Source organism: Phascolarctos cinereus, unplaced genomic scaffold, assembly GCF_003287225.1.
Source record: "Phascolarctos cinereus isolate Bilbo 61053 unplaced genomic scaffold, phaCin_HiC Scaffold_8;HRSCAF=390, whole genome shotgun sequence".
NCBI classification, from domain to species: domain Eukaryota; kingdom Metazoa; phylum Chordata; class Mammalia; order Diprotodontia; family Phascolarctidae; genus Phascolarctos; species Phascolarctos cinereus.
The window spans coordinates 67,968,563-67,990,532 of NW_027556291.1; the positions used below are offsets into that span (position 1 = coordinate 67,968,563).

General features: G+C 44.4%; 1 pseudogene; it reads left to right on the forward strand.

The window, feature by feature from the left end:
• Positions 1-20,237: 20,237 nt before the first annotated feature.
• Positions 20,238-21,634, forward strand: LOC110203166 (fizzy-related protein homolog pseudogene; annotated as a pseudogene).
• Positions 21,635-21,970: the final 336 nt, after the last annotated feature.

The following is a 21,970-nucleotide window of genomic DNA, read 5'->3' on the forward strand; positions in this document are numbered from 1 at the left end:
GTATGTTGTAGAGGGGATACTTTTTCAGATACAGATTGGACCCTGTGGCCTCTAAAGCTCCTCCTGGTTCTGAGGTTCTATGATTTGCCATCTCAAAACCATTCAGCAGCTCCCTCTTTTCAGGATAAAATATAAGCTCTTTGGCCTGGCATTCAAGGCTTTCTAGAGCCTAGGTCCCACCTCGATTTCCAGTCTTAGTTCACATTTTCCCTCCTCACATACTCTTCTTTCAGCCAGATTGGCCCATTAGTTCTTCCCTTGTCCCACTATTCCCTCTATGGGACAAGATAAAGACTCTTTAGCCTGGCATTCAGGGCTCTCCACAATCTAAATCTGGCCTAGATTTCCAGCCTAGTTTACCATACACTCCAGCCAAAATGGCTTAGAAGCTCTTCCCTGATCTTGTGCTTCCCTCTCTCATCTCTGTAAGCATTCATTCAGGCCTAAAATACTCCCTCCTCATCTCTGTCTGATGAAATGCCTCCCCTCTTTCCCTCCATATCAGGTCCCGCCTCCTCCCCTGATCCCATTAGCCAAAAATGGTCATGCTCTCCTCTGATTTTCTCAGAACACCCTGTCAGACCCTCTCCTTTGTCCATCTCACACTATGCTCGATAACATTCTATGGACATGCTGAATCTCCCCAATAAATTGTGTTCTTTGATTATAGCCTCATAGGGCTGGAGCAAGAAGAGACCGCAGAAGTTATTGACACCAGTCCCCTTATTTGACAGAGGAGAAAACTGAGGCTAGGGTGGGGGGGGTGAAGTGACTTGTGCAAGGTCACTCATTAAGTCATAGATCTAGACATGAAAGAATCCTCAGAGACCATCTAATCCAACCTTTTCATTTTACAGATGGGGAAACTGAAGCCCTATAAAGGTAAGAGACTTGCCTAAAGTTGCATATAGGATCCTAGCTCTAGAGCAGGAAGGGGAATCACAAGTCTAGCCCCCTCATTTTACAGTGGAGAATACTCAGGCTCCAGAAATAAAGGGACCTGTCTAAAGTCACACAGGTAGTAAGAGGCTAAAGTAGGGTTCATACCCTGGATTTAGTGCTCATATTACTGCTCCATTCTGCCTTATGTTGCACTGTAGATCACATGAAATAGTGAATTTCCTGAGATCCATGATTCCTAGTTACATATATATCTAGCATCATCGAGGGAATAGTGGTGTTAACACATGACGATTTTGGTGGCAAGGCATATAATCCATCATGATCTCCTCCTTGAAGACAAGGGCTATCTCAGTTTGTATTTGTATATCCAGTGTCCAGCATAGCACCTAGCACATAGCAGGCACCTTATAAATGTTTATTGAATCATGGGCCCAGTTCATTATCCATCTGCAGAACTTGTCTGTCCCAGATATACGTACACATTCACTTACTCAATAACACAGTGCTGCAGAATTGACGCTTTCGAATTGTTGTGCTGGAGAGGACTTTTGAGAGTCCACTGGACAGCAAAGAGGTCAAATCAGTCAAAACACAATAAAGAAATTAATTCAGCCTATTCACTGAAAGGTCAAATACTGAAGCTGAAGCATAAGTACTTTGGTCACATAATAAGAAGATGGGACTCATCAGAAAAGACTGATGTTGGGAAAGATTGAAGGCAAAAGCAAAAGGGGGGGGCCGCTAGGTTACACAGTGGATAGAGCACTGGCCCTGGATTCAGGAAGACCTGAGTTCAAATCCAGCCTCAGACACGTAACACTTACTAGCTATGTGATCCTGGGCAAGTCACTTAACCCCATTCCCTAGCCAAAAAAAAAAAGCAAAAGGGGGTGGCAGAAGATGAGATGGATAGATAGTGTCATGGAAGCAACGAACTTAAGCTTGGATAGACTTTGAGAGGTAGTGGAGGACAGAAGGGCCTGGAGTCCATGGGTCATGAAGAGTTGGACACAACTGAATGACTGAACAACAGCAAATGTGACTCGATGTTGTGACATAAATAATAGACATGGGAATGAGGAGACTCTGGATAAGTGAAATGACAGTCACCAGACTTCCTCTGAAAATGAAAGGGCACCAAGTAGAAAGAACACTGGACATGCTCTAGTCCTGATCCTACCATTTCCCAGATTTTCCACTATAGGTAAACCACCTAACCTCTCTCTGGGCCTCAGTTTCCTCTATGAAATGGAGATGAGTACTTCAGCCCCCTATCTTAAAGGACTCTTGTGAAGCAATCACTTTATAACATTCAGGCCCTCCAGAAATGTGAATTGGCCTAAACATTATTTTCCCTCACTTCAACCTCCTATCCCTCCATCTTTCCCCCTGCTTCATTACTTTTTCCTAATCCTATTTTCATCCTCCCCTTGACCTCTTGTCCTTCCACCCCTCTGTCAGTTTGCCCAGTCAATTACCCTGATGCTCTGGCCATACTTTCCTCCATTCATGGCCTTGAATCTTGACCCTCTGGTGGACCAGTTTAACTGAATACCATCTTCCATCCTAGAATTCCCTGGTCCTTGTTCTCTGGCCATTCATGCCTTGGTGAACCCAATCCTGAGTTACTGACTTTCCTCTTTCTCTCCCCCTACTCATGCACTGCTGAGTGCTGTTGTAGAAAACCAGGGAACTGGCCTCAGTTCACTACACATTTATGTTATTTAGTGTCAACTCAAGCCTTATTGATGCATGGCACTTCTTTCATTTTTAAAAATGTAACTATCATTCTCTCCCAACTTTCTCTACCTTTCTTAAGCCCCCTACACCAGCCTTTCCCCTTCCTCTCAGGATAGGGCATTGCTTGCCATGTTAGCAATGAAATATAAGATGTCCACTATGAGTCCCTTCTTTTCCCCTACCCCATCCCTCACAACCCTGCTACATCATTCCTCCATTCCTCTTTCATTACATTTCTAAAAAAAAAGATATAGTCCTTTCTAAGGCCAACCCCACTGTTTTGTTCTTCATTCCATTACCTCTCAACTCCAAAATCCTGTTCCTTCAATCATTCTCTCTCTTTTTCTCTTCAATCTCTCCTCATCCTCATCCCCTAGCTCCTTTCCTGCCTCCTACAAATATATCTTATCTGTAATAAAGCTTCACTTCGCACTCCTATCTCCTCAAGATAGCATCTTCTATCTCTTCCTCACAACCAAACAGCTACACTCAGTACCTACACTTCCTTAGCTCCTCATCACATAGTCCCCATAATTGCTGTCCCAAACCTTCCTCTCTCTTCACGTACTGGATAGCACCAACTCCCTCCCCCTCAACCTGAAGACTTTGCTGAAGACCTTGCCTCCTAGCAATTGTCATAAGCTGCTTCATCTCCCCTCCTCCATACCTTAAAACCCTTTGACATATATTAGCTATGTAACCATAGGCAGATCTTATAACTTCTCAGTGCTCTATGCAACTCTCAAAGACCATAAGCCACAAGGCACTTCCTCACCCAAAAAGTCCCTATACCAATGAAATAATTAGCACTTTTGGCAAGAAGGGAGAGCTAATAGTGAGAAAGAGAAAGAAAGAGAGAGAGAGGGAGGGAGAGAGAGTCACAAACCAAAAGGATCCTGATAAATTAAATGCAGGGATGGGGAACCTGTGACCTTGAGGCCACATGTGGCCCTTTAGGTCCTCAAGTGTGGCCCTCTGACTGAATCCAGACTTCACAGAACAAATCCTCTCTAGGCCCTCAAGTGTGGCCCTCTGACTGAATCCAAACTTCACAGAACAAATCCTCTCTAGGCCCTCAAGTGTGGCCCTCTGACTGAATCCAAACTTCACAGAACAAATCCTCTCTAGGCCCTCAAGTGTGGCCCTCTGACTGAATCCAAACTTCACAGAACAAATCCTCTCTAGGCCCTCAAGTGTGGCCCTCTGACTGAATCCAAACTTCACAGAACAAATCCTCTCTAGGCCCTCAAGTGTGGCCCTTTGACTGAATCCAAACTTCACAGAACAAATCCCCTCTAAATTGCAGGTTCCTCACCCTTGCGCTAGAGTATTGGACTGAATGTAATAAGCTGAAATTCAGTGGAGATAAATGGAAAGTCTTCCACATAGGTACAAAAAAAATTAACATCACCAGTATAAGATGAGGGAGGGTGGTGGATAATTAGCAATCGTTTGGGAAAATAGCTGAGAGTTTGGGTGAATGGAGTCAACAATGTGATGGTGTAGCCCACAAAATGAATGGGATTTGGGGCTGCATTATGAAGGGCACAGCTTCCCAAGGTAGACAGGGATGAGAATCTCACTGCCCTCTGCACTCATCAGGCCTCATCCAGAGGTTCATCAGTTCTGGGCACCACAGTTTAAAGACACTGCTGAGCTGGAGAGCATTCAGAGGAGAGCAAGCAGGATGAATGTTAGGTCCATGTCACATGAGGATTAGGTGAAGGAATTAGATGTAGTCCAAAGAAGAGGAGATTTCAGGGCACACATGAGAGCTATCTTGAAGTTTTTGAAGAGCCATCTAGCATATGTGGGAGGGCCTAGATTTGTTCCATTGGGCCCTAGAGGGCTGAACCATGAGTCATAGGTAGAAGTTGCAAAGAGGCAAACTTAGGCTGGATGTCAGGAAAAGCTTGCTAACAATTGCATCCGTCCAGAAGTGGAACGTGGTGGGTTACCCCTTCTTGGAGGGATATGGGCAAAGACTGGATGACTACTGGTTGGGGATGTCAGGGTAGGAATTCCTTTCATTTATGGGTTGAACTAGATGGCTGCTGAGGTCCCTTTCTGATTCTCACAGTGGGGTATATGGGGGTATTCAGAGAGGACTAGCATCTCTGGTGTGAGGGCTAGCCGAGCCCTTTTCGGGGCTGCTCATCCAACTTTGGTGTCCACCTGGCACTCAACTCTCACCTGTGGCATGCCCAGTGGCCACACCCCAGTAAAACTGTCTTGGCAAATGGGCTAAACCAGGTTGAGGGTAACAGATAGGCCTCCAATGCTTTGGTGAGTTAGGGGAGTATCTATCCCAAGCATGTGAAGACTTCCCCAATAGGTGGATGAGAACAATTTGTTCCAACAGCCATGAAGGTGGCTCAGCCATCTACTATGGAGTGCTTACCATTGCATCCTGGGCCATCTCTGGTCATCTTGACTTTTGTCTTGCCACTGTATTTCGATGACTCTGGAAGAAAGAGTGAGGCTGATGACTTTATGTAACTGCCTTATTTAAATCCAGTTCATGCACAAGTCAAGACATTGCTCTGTGATGTCATTGGTCCTCTTCCAAAATGAAAGACAAACAACAACAGCTCTCAAGGTCTCAGATTTTATGACAACTTACCCATCTGATATCGCATCATCCCTCCTTATGGACTTGATATTCTAGCCAAACTCATTTATTTCATGTTCTCTCTTTATTCTGTCTCCTGCCTCCAAGTCTTTTCATAGGCTGTCCCCCAAATCTGGAATGCTTTACCTTGTCACTTCCAACTCTTGGAATTCCTAGCTACCTCAGCTCTAATGCCATCTCCACATAAAGTCTTTCCTGGTTCCCCCAGGTATTTGTACTCTCCCCTCTCTTCCCCACCCCTCCCTCCAATTACTTTGTAATTTCTTTTATATATATTTTCTGTACACATTATTCCTCCCCCACCCCATAGAATGTAAGTTCCTTGAGGGAAGGACTGTTTTCACGTTTGTGTCTCCAGCACCTAGCACAGTGCTTGGTGTACAAGAGGCACTTGATAAATGTATGCTGAATTATATTTTACAAACCTAGCAGAGGTGGTGTTGGAGCTGGGGCTTTAAGGATGGTCAGGAATTGTACCTGAGGAGCTAGGAAAGGCCATGCCACAATTTACTATTCATTTGTAAACAGATCCAGGCATCTCTAAAAGCATCAGTAGACTATAAGCTCCTTGAGGGTATCTTGTCTTTGTTTGGCATATGGCAGGCACTTCATAAAAGTTTATGAAATTGAATCAAGTTGCTTGCATGGACATTTGCTAGGTTTTCTTTCAAAGGTTGATTCTCCATTTTGACATCTCTAGCTACGGGATTTTTGGTTATCAGAAATCAGAAAGCTTTGGGAAAAGGTTAGTTGTTGTCCTTTATGCTTGAAGAGGACCAAAATGATGTCACTCTGTTGGAGTCAAGGTACAGTGTGTCTAAGTATGGCTGATCAGACCAATGAGTTCAGAATGCTCTACCACAGGTTGGGCACAAATAGTCCACGTGAACACTGGGAATAGAGATGGCTCTAAATGTGCACATCTCACATTTCTTTTGATCTACTGCAATTCTACTTTGCTCATTGAGCATAGCACCTTCCTCGATGTGGGCACACCATGCTGGGTGGCCTTATGCCAATGTCTTCTAAGTTACAAAATCAATCCCAAACTTCTTAAGAGAGACCTTGAGAGTGTCCTTGTATCCCTTTTTCTGATACCCAGTTGAGCTCTTGCCTTGTGTGAGTTCTTAGTAATATAGTCTTTTAGGCAAAAGTATGTTTGGCACTTCAATAGTATGGCCAGCCAATGGGAGGGTTTGAGCTGAACTGCTGAGCTGCTAAGGGGGAAAGTACCAGTATACTGCCTGCTAGCACTAGCCTTGGGTAGAGCTTCTGCAGAGCTTATGTAATTGTGAAGGATGATATGGCTTATCCCTCCATAGTCTCTGTCGAGGTTTCCCTAGGTTCCTTATCAGTACATCCAAATGAAATAATAGCTGCCCAAGTGAAGCCTCCTATCTCTCACCAAGCACTCTCTACTCAAATCGGAGAAAGCTGTCTCTAGCAGGTTCCCCACCCCTATTCCATATCTCCATGAAGTTTCAAATATCAGGGTAGGAAAGGAAGGACCATCTCTCTGGCCCAACTCCTTCATTGTACACAGGAGGAAACTGAGGCAGCCAAGAAGGGGTAGGCAGCATGGTAAGGTGGGAAAAAATAGATTTGGAGTCAGAAAACTTGAATTCACATCATGTCTCTGTCTCCATTTAATGCCTGTGTGACTTAGGGTCAGATGCTTCTCCTCCTTCAGTTTCCTCCTCTGCACAATGAGGGGGTGAGATTCCAGGGCCTCTAAGGGCCCTTTAGACTCTAGTCATAGAATCTTATGATTGTGTAAGTGACTTCTTTAAGGTGACTCAGGGACAGAGCTAGGACTAGGTTGCCCAATCCAGTGGCCTTTTCTCCATGTTCATTCTCCATGACCTCTCTGCAGTCTTTGACACTCTTGATCACTCTTTTCTCCTTGATCCTATCTTCTCTCCAGATTTTCAGGTCATCTCTCACTCTCCTGGTTCTCCTCCTATCTCTCTGAACTCTCCTCTGTTTCCTTTGCTAGATCTTCATTCAGATCATAGATGTCCCTCCTGAGACCTCTTTTCTTCTCCCTCTATGCTACTTCACTTGCTGATCTCAGCAGCTCCCATGGATTCATTTATCATCTCTATGCAGATGATTCTCAAATCTACCTATCCTGCCCCAACCTCGCTACTGACCTCCAATCTCCCATCTCCAACTGACATCTCTAAGTAGATGTCAAGTAGACATCTTAAACTCAAGAAGTCCAAGACAGAACTCATTATCTTTCCCCCTAAATCCTTCTCGGTCTCCCCAGCCCCTGCCACCACCTTCCCTATTACTATACAAGGCAATACCTTCTTGTCCCTCAGGCTCACAACCTAGGAATCATCCTCAGTGCCTCACTATCTCTCACTCCCCGCCCCATATCCAATCTGTTGCCAAGGACTGTCCATTTCACCTTTGCAATATCTCCTCAACACCTCACACCTAGACTATTGCAGTAGCTGCTGGCCAGTCTGCCTGCCACAAGTCTCTCCCCACTCCAAACTATCCTTCATTCAGCCCCCAAAATGTTGTTTCTAAAGGTCAGATATGACCTCTGCTGCTCAGTAAATTCCAGTGGCTCCCTATCGCCTCCAGGATCAAATAAAAAATGTTCTGTTTGATATTCTAAGTCTTTCATCACCTAGCACCCTCCTACCATCCAGTCTTCTTACACCTTGCTCCTCAACATGTACTCTTTGATCTAGTGACACTGCTCTCCTTGCTGTTTCACAAACAAGACACTCCATCTCTCTGTCCAGGTATTTTCTATGGTTTTCCTTGCCCTCCTCCCCATGCTCTCCCTTTGTTCTACTGACTTCCGTGGCTTCCTTTAAGTCTCAACTAAAATTCCATCTTCTCCAGGACGACTTTCCCAACCCCTCTTAATTCTTAGTGCCTTCCCTCTGTTAATTATTTCCTATTTATCCTATATATAGCTTATTTTGTATATGTTTGTTTGAATATTGTCTCTCTCCTTAGATGGTAAGCTCCTGCAGGGGTAGTTAACCTATGGCCTTGAGGTCACTGTGACCTTCTAGGTCTTTGGGTGTGGCTTTTTTACTGAGTCCAAGTTTTACAGAAGAAATCCTTTTATGAAGGGGGTTTGTTCTGTGCAGTTTGGATTCAGTCAAAGGGCCCCACTTGAGAACCTAGAGGGCCATGTGGCCTCAGGTTCCCCAACCCTGTAGGGAAAGGACTGGTCTTTAGCCTCTTTTTGTATCTCTAGCACATGATACCAGTTCAATGAAAGTTTACTGATTAATTGAACTGTCTATAACCTGCTGTGTCTCCTTTATGATGTGTTTTATCACCTGCAAAGAACAATTTAGGATTATTGGGGGAAATCAAATGGCTGATCAGAGAGGGATTGCAGGGATCTCTCTGCCGGTGCAGGATTCTCTTGCTTTGCCTGTGCTTGGATCTGGGTCACAGTTCTGGGTGGCGGTCCTGGGGCAAGGAGGAGCCCTGGCGTGGTAGAGCTTGTAGTGGCTGTAGAGAGAAAATTCTCCTCACAGATCCAAGACAAAAAAGAGTGCTTGTGACCATTCATAGACCAGAGCACAGGCCAGGAAAGGAGTAAACATCTCGCCCCTTATCATACCACCTTGGAAGAGCTAAAAATTTACAGGTCCCTACAAGTATCTCTGAAAACAGCTGCACATAACCCCCAAAACTTGGGACAGTACATTCTCCACACTGGAAGCAGACCTCTACCTTAACAAAGAGTTTATAACTCAAGTAATTGGCTAGATCAGACCACAGAATCTTACTTTGATGACAAAGAAGATCAAAACATACAACCAGAAGAAGACAACAAAGTCAAAGCTCCTACATCCAAAGCCTCCAAGAAAAATATGAATCAGTCCCAGGCCATGGAAGAGCTCAAAAGGGATTTTGAGAAGCAAGTAAGAGAAGTAGAGGAAAAACTGGGAAGAGAAATGAGAGTGATGCAAGAAAATCATGAAAAACAAGTCAACAGCTTGCTAAAGGAGACCCAAAAAAATACTGAAGAAAATAACACCTTAAAAAATAGCCTAACCCAAATGGCAAAAGAGGTCCAAAAAGCCAATGAGGAGAAGAATGCCCTAAAAAAAATTGGCCAAATGGAAAAGGAAGTCCAAAAGCTTACTGAAGAAAATACTTCCTTAAAAATTAGAATAGAGCAATTGGAAGCTAGTGACTTTATGAGAAATCAAGACACTGTAAAACAAATCCAAAAGAATGAAAAAATAGAAAACAATGTGAAATATCTCATTGGAAAAACAACTGACCTGGAAAATAGATCCAGGAGAGAGAATTTAAAAATTATTGGACTATCTGAAAGCCATGATCAAAAAAAGAGCCTAGACATCATCTTTCAAGAAATTATCAAGGAAAACTACCCTGATATTCTAGAACCAGAGGGCAAAATAGAAATGGAAAGAATCCACCAATCACCTCCTGAAAGAGATCCCCAAAGGAATACTCCTAGGAATATTGTAGCCAAATTCCAGAGTTCCCAGGTCAAGGAGAAAATATTGCAAGCAGCCAGAAAGAAACAATTCAAGTATTGTGGAAACACAATCAGGATAACACAAGATTTAGCAGCTTCTACATTAAGGGACTGCAGGGCATGGAATAGAATATTCAGGAGGGCAAAGGAGATAGGATTACAACCAAGAATCACCTACCCAGCAAAACTGAGTATAATATTTCAGGGAAAAAATGGTTATTCAATGAAATATGGGACTTTCAAGCATTCTTGCTGAAAAGACCAGAGCTGAATAGAAAATTTGACTTTCGAATACAAGAGTCAAGTGAAACATGAAGAGGTAAACAGGAAAAAGAAATCATAAGAGACTTCTTAAGGTTAAACTGTTTACGTTCCTTCATGGAAAGATGGTATTTGTAACTCATGAGTCCTTTGTCAGTATTAGGGTAGTTGGAGGGAAAAAATTTTATGTATGTATGTATAGATATAGATATAAATATAGATAGATGATAGATAGATAGATAGATAGATAGATAGATAGATAGATAGATAGATAGATAGATGAGGGCACAGGATGAGTTGAAGATGAAGGGGTGATATCTGGAGAATAAGATTAAGGGGTGAGAAGGGATTATACTGGGAGAAGGAGAAAGGGAGAGGTAGAATGGGGTAAATTATATCACATGAAACAGAGAAGAAAAGGCCCTTACAGTGGAGGGGAAACCGGAGAAGGTGAGAAGGAATGAGTGAATCTTATTCTCATAGGATTTGGCTTCAGGAGGGAATAACATACACACTCAATAGGATATGGAAATCTATCCTACCCTACAGGAAAATAGGGGGGAAGGGGACAAGAGAGCAAGGAGATGATAGAGTGGAGGGCAGATTGGGGGAGGGGGTAATCAGAAGCAGACACTTCTGAGGAGGGACAGGGTCAAAAGAAAGAATAGAATAAATGGGAGGGGGCAGGATAAGATGAAGGGAAATAGAGTTAGTTTTTCACAACATGACTACTATGGAAGTGTTTTGCATGACTACACATGTATAACTTGTACAGAGTTGCTTGCCTTTTCAATGGGGGGGGGGCGGAGGGAGGAAGGGAGAAAATTTGTAACCCAAAGTTTTCAAAACACATGTTAAAAAATTGTTTTCACATACAACTGGGAAGTAAGAAATACAGGAAATGGGGTATAGGCATCTATCCTGCCCTGCAGGAAAATAGAAGGGGAAGGGGATAAGAGAAGGGTGGGGGAGAGATAGAAGGGAGGGCAGATTAGAGGAAGGGGTATACAGAATGCATGCCATCTTGGTGGGGGGGAGGGACGAAATGGGGAGAAAATTTGGAACTCAAAATCTTGTGGAAGTGAATGTTGAAAACCAAAACTAAATAAATTTTTTTAAAAAAGAAAAAAGAAAAGAATGATTTAAAGAGGGAGATAATCTATGGTCCCAGGTATAACTGGGGGCACCTCATTTCACTGCTGTGTGGGGGCTGTTTCCCTACCGGTACAATGAGAAGGTGGGATGGGACCCCAACTCCACCTAGGCTTTGACCCTTCCTTGCCTTTCCCCACCCACTCCCAGGGTCCCACTTTCCCCATTCGTGAAAGGAGGGAGAGTGGTCCCGACCCTCTCTCCCTCCCCCAATCTGGTCTCTTACCCTGCCCCTGCCCTGAGCCACTTCAGTTTCCTCTCCCTTCCCCCCAGCGGCTGAGGCCGCCTTTAGGAGCCATATGGTTGGGCCTGTGCCGGGAAAGGAGGGGTGGGAAGGGGGAAGGAGCGGGGGAGGAAGTCCAACCCTGCCTGCCCAGAGGAGCTGGCCTTGGCCTTTTGTTCTTCTATTGGTCTGGCGCAGCCTACCAACAGCGCCTCCGCAGTGTCTCGTTACCCAGGCAACCACTTGTTACCTAGGCAACCACTGGAAGTGTCTAGGTGCTGGCTGGCGCAGAGGCGCAGAGGGCGGAGTGTCCACGATGCTCTGCAGAGCTGTGGGAGGCGGGGGTGGTCTGACAATGGGGGCCGTGGGCCCCTCACTGTTTCTGTCCCCGATGTTGTCACTCACCCAGTCTTTCCTCCCTCCCTTCTTTGTTCCTCCTAGCTCCATCTTGCCAAACCCCTCTTATCCTCCCTCTCCTTTTTCTTCCTTTCCCCCCATCGGTTCTCTTCCCCCCTGTATCTATCCCTTTTCCCCACCGCCCCTACTTCCCTTCCCCCCATTTCCCATCCCTCCACCCTCTTTTTCTTATCTGTCCCCTCGCTCTGAGCCCCTCCCTTTCCTATGCTTCCCCTTCTTTCCCCTCCCTCTCTCTTTTCTATTCCTTCCCTCCATTTCGCCATCTTTTTTCCCCATCCTTCTCCTCCCGTCTCCCCGCTCCCTTTTCCATCCCTCTTCCTACTGCACCTCCTGATTTCTCCTTCTCCCTTCTTTTTTCTCTACTTTTCATGGACCATCACAGTTGGAAGGAACCTCACCAAACAACCAGTCCAAAAACAAACAAAAAACCCAGAACAAATATACCAGAAAAAATACTAGAACAAAAATCCTTTCTCCAGTATGCCCATTAAGTGGTCCTCCAGCCTTTTCTCGGAGCCCTCCGGGGTTGGGGAACCCACTGACTTTCACTTCTGTTCCTGAAATTAAATGCTTCATTCAAATCAGCCCAAATCTGTCTCTGCAACTTCCCTTTGTTCAATCAATCACTCCCTACAAATTTGCCAAGTTCCTCTCATAAGATAGGTGCTGTTCTGGGCCCTGGGGATGCAAAGACAAAAATAAAACAGCCCTTTCACTTGGTGAACTTATATCCTATGAAAGTGGACAACAGGTACACACATGCACCATTCAGCTAACATGCCCCCTCCTCAAGTCTTCTATTGCTTATGCTAAACGTCCCCTGCTCTTTCAACTGAGCTCCCCATGGCATGGTCTCTGGTCTCACTATTCTGATCGCCCTCCTTTGAACCCTTTCTACCCTTGTCCTTTGTCCTTTTCCACACTGTCAGGTGGTGCCCAAAACTGAACACAATATTCCAGATGTGATTAGATCAGGAAAGATGCCATCTTCTCTTCATGTAGCCTATGACTGATCAGATTAGCTTTCCCAGATGCCATCTCACTCCTTTGATCCATACTGAGTTCATCCAAAACTCCCAAATCTTTTTTTTCAAAAGAACTCTCATGTGGCCATGCTTCATACCTCCCCTATCCTGAACCTCAAGAGTCAGCCAACGCCATGTTGGTTAGGGCAAAGATGCCCATCAGGGATAGGGATCAAGAGCTCCTGGCAAGGAAATGCTCTCTACCAAAGAAGATCAGTACTTGCTCTACATCTTGAATCTTAGACAGTTGCCTTGAGCACTGAGAGGGTAAGGGACTTGTCCTGGGTCACACAGCCAGAATGTATCAGGACCAGGACTTGAACCCAGGGTTTCTGGGCTCTGAGACCAACTCTCTATCCACTAAGCCAAGCCACTTCTTATATTAAGGAAAGATGCTCTTGTACAAAATGACTAATATGCAAATGTTTTATATGATGGCACATGGATAACCATCTCAGGGAGGGGAGAAGAGATCAAAGGGGAGGAAAGGAGAGAGGGAGGGACAGAATTTGGAACTTGAAACTTAAAAAAAAACCAAACAACCTAAATGTTAAAAATTGTTTTAACATGTAATTGGGGGGAAAATAAAATTATATAAAAATATTAAGGGAAGATGGAGAAATTGGAATTAATCATTCAACAAGCATTTATTAAGCATCTAAGTATGTGCCAAGGCGTGGGCTAGGCACTGGAGAGACAAGTATAAAGAAGGAAATAATCCCTGCTTGCAAAGAGCCCACATTTTAATAGGAGAGACTAGAGTGCCCTTGGAAGGGGATCAGACATATTGGGGGGGGGGTGCAAATCCCTTAGAGGAAACCTTCAGAAGGGAAGGGTTATTTAGAGCAAGAACCCCCGGTGAGTGAAAAGGCAGGCTACCTCCCATCCACTAAAATCTTTTTGATGAAAACCTACTTAAATTGTTTTTTGCAAACTGTGGTTCAGACAGGTACATTAAATCCTGGCAAGTCTGGTATTCCAGCTGCTGCCTCATAGGCATTGAAAAAACTGTTGAATGACAAAGTAGCCCTGCAGGCTGGTTTCTCAGTGGGAATCGTCCCCACCCCCAATTTTGCCTTGCTGGCAATGCTGAGGATTATTTTTCGTTAAAGAGCTCCCAAATCCTGGAGGAAGATGGCCAAAGGGATGAGCATGGCCCTGATTGATTTTTTGGCATTGATCAATTACTTCCTTGCCTCTATCTTCACTCTATTCTGGGTACTGCTGTGATTAATGACTGACTCATCAGCCATTGTCGTGCTCGGCTACAGCAATGAGGCATTGGTGACAGAGTTTGGGATGTGGGGGGAGGGTGATGGTCCTTGCAAAGACGCACCAGGCTTCCATTAAGATGTGAACCCAAAGGGCAGTCATTTAAGGTAAAACAGATCCCACTTGGGGGGGGGGAGAAGAAAAATGAAAAAGCAAGCTAATGACGACCAAAAAGGCCTTTTGTCTGCTGCCTACTTACCCTGTTTTTAAATGAGAAAGAAATGCGATTTCTCACAGCCCTCACCTTTAATGTGACAGTTTAGGCTGAAAAGATGTACTGTGTCTACTGAAAATGGTTCCCAAGGGACTCAATTTTTCAGCATGAGCATTTACACCTTGGATATCAGCAAATGCTGCAAACCACCGCTTGATTTATTGTTTTGTTATTCATCTAGGCTCAATAAATTAATGGACAAAATGTCAGTAACGTAGATTAAAGGTAAAAGTCTGCAATGCACAAATTTTTTGGAGAGAGGTGGTTTTCAAAAAATTTGCTAGATACCCTCAGTAGAGAGTATGTATGACTGTGCCACTGAGATTAGCCAGGGTTTTCCAAAGTCACACAACTAGTAAGTGACTTCTGTTTGTCTCAGTTGCACAATTGGGATATATTATTATCTAATAAAATATTATAATGCATATATCTTATAACATATGCATCATTATATTATTATAGTACTGCCCTCACAGGGTTGTTGAGAATCAAATGAGATGATATTTGCAAAAGTACTTAGCACAGTGCCTGGCACACAGTAGGCCCAATATAAATTCTTATTCCCTTCCTTCCCCTGCCTGTGTCTCCACAAGATGCCTGGCCCCTTTGGCTAGGCTGGCTAACCTGCCTTGCAGCTTCCCATTCAAATAAAATTTAGACCCAACTCTCTAGATCTTTAACTGACACTCCTCTTCTCACCCTCCTCCATGACCCTCACTCCAACCCCGAAACCAGATTTTCCCTCACAAGCACATATACAACCAAACAAGTCCCCTACTCCATGACTCTAACAACCCACAATCCATCAGTCTCCCAATATAGAGCTCCTCCTCCCCTTCCAATAAAATAAATAAATATAACATGAGCCATAGGTAAAGAAAAGGAAATAAATCTTCATTTACAATGTGATCCAAGCTTTCCTTTTGAGATTTTTTTTCTTGAGGTTGCCTAGGTCCTTGGGGTTGGTCAGCAACCACTTCTTCTTCAGAGATGCTATGAGGGATATTGGATTGCAGAAATTTACCACCCATGTTACTCAGAGGTGACTGTGGTTTCAGAAGCTCCCTGTGAACGGAATTCCCAATGATAAAAGATGCAACGTTCAGCTCTTATAAAAACAGGCCAGGCTAGGCAGGCACTTGGCCTTTCTAGGTCAAACACACCAGCTAGAACCCTAAGCAGTACCCCTCATGTACAACAAAAACCCCTGTCTACAGTGCAGCACTTGTCAATTTGCTTATCAAGAGCTCTGTGCTTTTTCTTTAGCAAGGAACCTACAGCCTGGAGGCCACATGTGGCACTCTAGGTCCTCAAGTGCGGCCCTTTGACTGAATCCAAAATTCACAGAACAAATCCCCTTAAGAAAAGGATTTGTTCTGTAACACTTAGACTCCGTCAAAAGGCCACACCCAAGGACCTAGAACACCACATGTGGGTTCAAGGCCACAGGGTCCCCACCCTGGGACTAAAACTGCTTGGGAAACACTGTCCCACCCTGGAAAGTTCTCTGTTGGGGGCTGGAGATGGCCCCCTGGAGTAGAACAAGTGTTATAGCACCCTTTTCTTTACCCTCACAGCTATAGGTGTGCAGATCATATCTGCAAAGCCCCACTGAATGGTTCTTTACCTTCTCCAAATCTTGAAAGGCTAATCCTCCATCATAGACCGTTCTCCTATCAGCATCCATCCAGGTGGTAGCACACACTAGTGATCATGCTTCCTCAGCAGGTTCTGGTATGTTCCTCAATGGTTCCACCTGATGACAAGGTACCCAGTGCAAATCTTGAGTGTGTTGTGTCAGAGGTTCATCAAGAGAATCTTGATGGACGAATGGCAAAATTCAACAGTCTTCCCAGAAACTCTCCCAGTTGGTTCACCAGATATTTCTAGGTTTTCAGAGTTTGTCACCAGGTTTTTTCTTTTTAAAATTTATTTATTTCATGTTTTTAACATTCACTTTTATAGCATTTTGAGTTCTAAAATTTTCCTCCTTCCTCCTCTCCCACTCCCCGAGATGTCATGCAATCTGAAATAGGCTATACATGTACAATACTATTAAACATATTTCCACATTAGTCATGTTGTGAAAGAAGAATCAGAATAAAAGGGAAAAACCATGAGAAGGAAAAAAAAGAGAAAATAGTATGTTTCTATCTGCATTCAGACTCCATAGTTCTTTCTCTGGATGTGGATAGCATTTTCTACCATGAGTCTTTTGGAATTGTCTTAGATCATTGCATTGCTCAGAAGAGCTAAGTCTAACAAAGTTGATCATCGCACGATGTAGCTATTATTGTGTACAATGTTCTGGTTCTGCTCACTTCACTCAGCATCAGTTCATGAAAGTCTTTCCAGGGTTTTCCGAAATCCTTCTGCTCACCATTTCTTATGGAACAATAATATTCCACTACATTCACATACCACAACTTGTTCAGCCATTCCCCAACTGATGGGCATCCCCTCAATTTCCAATTCTTTGTCACCACAAAAAGAGCTGCTACAAATATTTTTGTGCATGTGAGTCCTTTTCCTTTTTTTTATGATCTCCTTAGGATACAGACCTAGTAGTGGTATTGCTGGATCAAAGGGTATGCAGAGTTTTATAGCCCTTTGGGCATAGTTCCAAATTGCTCTCCACAATGGTTGGATTAGTTCACAGCTCCTGCAACAATGCATTAGTACTCCAATTTTCCCACATCTCCAAGATTTATCATTTTCCTATTTTGTCATGTTAGCCAATCTGGTAGGTTGTTTGAATTAGCATTTCTCTAATCAATAATAATTTAGAGCATTTTTTCATACGGCTATAGATATCTTTAATTTCTTCATCTGAAAACTGCCTTTTCATATCTTGTGACCATTTATCAATTGGGGAGTGATTATATTCTTTTAGATTTGACTCAGTTCTCTATATTTTTGAGAAACGAGGTCTTTATCATTGACACTGGCTGTAAAAATTATTTCCCAGCTTTCTACTTCCCTTCTAATCTTGGTTGCATTGGCTTTGTTTGTGCAAACCCTTTTTAATTTGATGTAACACCTGGCTTTTTCTAAGTGTCATGGAGGTTTAATTGTCCTATGGGGCTGTCCCAAGGAGCATGTGCCAGGAGTTCCACTAGAAGCTTCTAGAGACATGGCGACCTATTGCTAGGGCCTTTCAGGGATGACAAATTTCCTGGCTGCTTCCAACATGTGGTGACCCAGCAATGAAAGGACTTGTCACTTTAGTATGCTACAGAAAACTCTGGGTGGCCTTGGTCCTCTCCAGCCTTGTTATTGTGGCAGAGGCCCAAAATGCTGCCTCAATTCAAAAAGGAGATAACTTTTTGTTGGCTTTCTTTTGTTTCCTTCAATGTGGCAACTAATACCTTCTGTCACTAACCTTCCTGTAACCAAGAATGACTGACTACTTCCACTGTAGGGTGGACTCAACTAGAATAACCTGTACCTTGTCCCCTGGATGCCTTTCCTAAGTGATTGAACAATCATTCTCAAAATGGACATGTCCCAGCTTATATGTGACTTTGTGTCTTTTAGAGGTCTGGAAGATCTAGAATCAGTTGAGTAAAGCTGTTAGAGGTGGGCCTGGTTCAGACTGGTAATTTATTTCTTCAGTCTTGTTGTTGTGATGACAGAGTTTATGAGTAAATTATAATCAATTTTATTAACTAGAAAGCAGTCAACAAAATAGGCCCATTGCTCCCCTCGGAGAACAAAGAGGCCAAGCCTGTTGAGATTGGCTTATTCCCATGAGTGTCTTTGGTAGGTGACATTGAATACCCAGTCTTGGTCAAAGAGACTTATCAGTGTCATATCACCTGTCTGACAAAAGTGAGAACTCACATTTTCCCAGACCTGTAGGCGTAAACACAATGAGCAGGAATGCACTCATTTGCCTAAACTTAGAATTTCTTTACTGTCTCTGATTAGATCTTAGCCTTCCTGGCTGGGTAAGTCTTTGTCCAAGATTTCCCACACTGGTTGACTTCTGGAAATAGAAATAGAAATAAAGGATGTAGAAAAGGGGGAACACCTTGGTCCTAATTCAATAATTAGTTATTAAATACAATAGAGAAATAATCATTTCTGTTACACCCATAGGTCATTCAATAGCTAACAATTAGTCATAGAATGGAAAGGAGATGCAAGGATATATCAGCACTTAGCCCAGTATACCAAGTCCCTCTCATCTCAATATGGAAACACATGAGGTCAGCAAGAGAAGACATAGTCTTGGGAGTTCCACTAAGTTTGAAGGGCCTACCACAAGTGGGCCTTTTTTCTTTTTCTTTTTCTTTTTTCTTTTTTGGCAATTGAGGTTAAGTGACTTGCCCAGGGTCACACAGCTAGTAAGTGTCAAGTGTTTATCTGAGGTCGAATTTGAACTCAGGTCCTCCTGACTTCAGGGCTGGTGCTCTATGCACTGTGCCACCTAGCTGCCCCATACAATTGTGCTTTCTTCTTAAAAAACAAACAAACAAAACCCATGTCTTTTGTTTTAACCCCTTCATCTCTTAATATCCCTCCCTCCTCATCTACTCAGAGGATTATTCCTTGTAATAAAGAATAAAAAGGAATGAAGGAAAATCAGTTTAGCAAAACCAAAGAATTAAATGGAGTCTGGCTAGCCTTCTCAATGGGGGGTGGGAGTGGGGAGGGAGGAAGGGAGAGAATTTGGAATTCAAAGTTTTAAAAATGAATGTTAAAAATTGTTTTTTAGGGCAGCTAGGTGGCGCAGTGGATAGAGCACCAGCCCTGAAGTCAGGAGGACCTGAGTTCAAATGCGGCCTCAGACCAAACACTTGACACTTACTAGCTGTGTGACCTTGGGCAAGTCACTTAACCCCAATTGCCTAAAAAAAATGTTTTTTACATGTAACTGGGGAAAAATAAAATATAGAATAAAACAAAAATAGAGTCTGCTAGTAAATGCAATGTTTTGTACCCCTAATCCCGGCCTCTAGAAAGAAGGAAGAGTGGTTCATTTTCTCCCGTCTTCTCCAGGTCCAAGCTGGATTACAATGATTTACTCCGCATTTGGTATCACTTATTTTTTTTCTTTTCACTTCCACTGCTTCGATCTTTCGACCTAGTGTTCTCCCACCAAGGCGTCTCCCATTTCTCCCGATTCTTCCCCCTTTAGTATCAATCCATCAATCTGTCAATACCTGCCCCGTAGGGGGCCGGGGGAGGGGTGAGCCTGTCTGTGAGGTGTGACTGCCACACACTAAGGAGGTCTTTCAAGGCCGAGCCCCGCCCTGCCCCGCCCTGCACCCCTCCCTAGAAACCCTCCCCCCCCCCCCCCCGGAGGGAGGGAGCCAGAAGGAGCTGGACAGCCCACCTAGCCAGACTGACCTTGGCCTTCAGGGCCTCGTGGATGCAGACTGGCCCCACTCTGTCTTCGATCCAGCTACATCACCATTTCGAAGCCCAGGCGGAAGTGTGTGAGTGTCAGTTTGTCTCTTCCCCCACCCCGCCCACCTATCCTGAAAGGGGGCCTCTCCCCCTACAGTGGCCATCTGACCCTTCCAGTTTCAGACCCTGGTTCGGAGCCTTTTCTCCCCCTCCCCCACCCCCCAGCTCAAATGACATCTTTTCTACAGGAGTCCAACTGACCTTGGCCATCGGGCCCTCTTCAGTTCAGACTTCAGCCACTGGGGTCTCCTCCTCATCGAGGCATCTATTCTCCATGGGAGCCAGACCCATGGTGGCCGTTGGTCCTTGTGAATCCAAGCCGGGAGTCTGAGGCTGCTCTCTCCCTCCCCCCACTGAGATCTGGCAAGGCATCTCCTTGGTAGACATTGACAGCTGAATGTGAGGGTCTCTCTATCACGCTGTTCTCCCTCTCCAAACTGGCTCAGGGTGAGACCCCAAGAGAGTTGACTGTGTCATCGTGGAGGCCAAGACCAGTTGGAGGCTGACACTGTCCCAGTTCTCCCCATGTTTTCTCCCAGCAAAAATGGGGACCGCTTCATTCCCATCCGAGCAGGAGCCAAATGGAGTCTGAGATTCCATAGATCAGACAACCTTGAATCATTGGAGCAGAAAGAGAATACAAACGAAAATGTTGGAGACAGAATCAGTGCTAAACTAGTATACTCCGCCTTGCTCCAGAATGAGCTGCTGGGAGATGACATCCAGAGAATTCAGGCCCAAGCACCAGTCCCACAGAAGAATCTCTTTACCTACTCTCAGAACACAAATCAATGGAGATCTGGTGATACCAATGAAGTCTCTCAATTTTCCTTATCCTCCATCAGCACTAAAAGCCAGATGTTACTAACTTACACAGCAAAACAACCCCCCAAAATCTCTAGTGTCCCTTTCAAAATGCTTGAAGCCCCAGAGCTAAGTGATGACTTTTATCTAAATCTCCTAGACTGGTCTTGCTTCAATGTAGTCGTTTTGGGCATGGGCACTTACGTTTACATGTGGAATGCCCGTTCAGGCCAGACGAGCAGACTCTGTGACTTGTCCCTGGAAGAAGATATTGTGACTTCTGTGAGCTGTTCAGAATGGGGGAAATTGGTAGGAGTTGGCACAGAGAAAGGCTTCATACAGATCTGGGATGTGACTGTGGGGAAGAAAGTATGCACCATGGAGGGTCACTTAGGCAGAGTTGGTGTTTTGGCCTGGAATGCAGGCCAGATTTCTTCTGGGAGCAGAGATGCAAAGATCCTCCAGAGAGATATCCGGGCATCACCACCACAGTCTCAAAGGTGGTTACAGGGTCACGAGCAAGAGGTGTGTGGGTTAAAGTGGTCCACAAATCACCAGCTTCTAGCCTCTGGTGGAAATGACAAGAAGCTTCTGGTCTGGAACCACTCCAGCAGAAGGCCTGTTCAGCAATACACCAGTCACAAGGCAGCTGTGAAAGCCATTGCATGGTCTCCTCACCAGCACGGCCTGTTAGCATCAGGTGGTGGGACAAATGACTGTTGCCTCCAATTCTGGAATACGCTGACAAAGCAAACTCTCAGTCATGTTGATACCGGTTCTCAAGTGTGCAACCTGGCCTGGTCCAAAAATGGCAATGAGCTGGTGAGCACACATGGATATGCAGAGAACCAGATTGTCATCTGGAAACACCCTTCCCTAACAAAAGTAGCAGAACTCTTGGGGCATTCCTGCCGAGTTTTGCATCTGGCAGTGTCTCCTGATGGAGAAGCCATAGTTACAGGGGCTGCAGATAACACCCTAAGATTTTGGAATGTTTTCCCCAAAACCCGTTCCACAAAGAAATGTTCATCTGTCCTTAATCTCTTCACTAGAATCCGGTAACTTCCCAACCCCACCCATCAGGAACACCATACGTCAAAAAAGAACAAAACACCGACTCTAATCATCATACGTGGAAACCCGATGCTAGAAGGGAAGGAAGGCTGGGGTGGGTAGGTGGACTTGGAGAAACCTGTGAGAGTCTTATTAAATTCCTCATTGTGAACATTGTTGAGTATTATTTGGGCAGGGGGTGTGGTTGGGGGAAAGCAATTGGAACTTTAGAAGTCCATTACTCACAAAAGGCGGAAGCAAGCTGAGGGTTGTGTGGCCATTTTATATGCTGTCCAGGCCCAATGCAACTGGAGAACAGTTATCTCTTCTGCTCTATCACTTCTGGAAAGAGACATATAAATGT